At 44.4% G+C, this 473-nt stretch overlaps 1 non-coding gene across 1 annotated transcript; it reads left to right on the top strand.

Annotated features, from left to right (window-relative positions):
• The first annotated feature begins 105 nt into the window (after nt 1-105).
• LOC129115899 (5S ribosomal RNA) lies at nt 106-224 on the top strand. The gene has a single exon (XR_008533288.1). It is a non-coding gene; the product is annotated as a 5S ribosomal RNA (ribosomal RNA).
• Nucleotides 225-473: the final 249 nt, after the last annotated feature.

Genomic DNA, 473 nt, shown 5'->3' with positions numbered 1-473 from the left:
AGCTGTGAGTTTGTCTGGCAATCTGCAGGCGCTCCCTGTATAGACGAAAGAGCAAAGCGTGGTGATATAGTATCTTTAAAAGGACCTTTGGTAGGCACGATATTTGCTTACGGCCATACCACCCTGAACACGCCCGATCTCGTCTGATCTCGGAAGCTAAGCAGGGTCGGGCCTGGTCAGTACTTGGATGGGAGACCGCCTGGGAATACCAGGTGCTGTAAGCTTTTTCACTCCTCTTTACAAAAAGCAGAGGGCGCTGCTGCTTTTTCAGTGGACACCGACAGGGTGGGAAGGATATAGCTAGATCATGACTTGCCGGTATAGAAATGACACAAATCCAGTTAAATGATGGCTTTCATCATTCCTAAGCTCATCGATCATTTTCTTTTCAATTTTATGCTAACGTATTCTACATTTCAACAGTAAATATTAATCTTTTTACTGCACTACAATTGTGAACCTTATAGCCACTT

The sequence above is a fragment of the Anoplopoma fimbria genome, unplaced genomic scaffold (assembly GCF_027596085.1).
Source record: "Anoplopoma fimbria isolate UVic2021 breed Golden Eagle Sablefish unplaced genomic scaffold, Afim_UVic_2022 Un_contig_1988_pilon_pilon, whole genome shotgun sequence".
Classification (NCBI taxonomy): domain Eukaryota; kingdom Metazoa; phylum Chordata; class Actinopteri; order Perciformes; family Anoplopomatidae; genus Anoplopoma; species Anoplopoma fimbria.
Note: the sequence above shows the minus strand (reverse complement) of the source record. Positions and strands in the feature narration are given on the sequence as shown.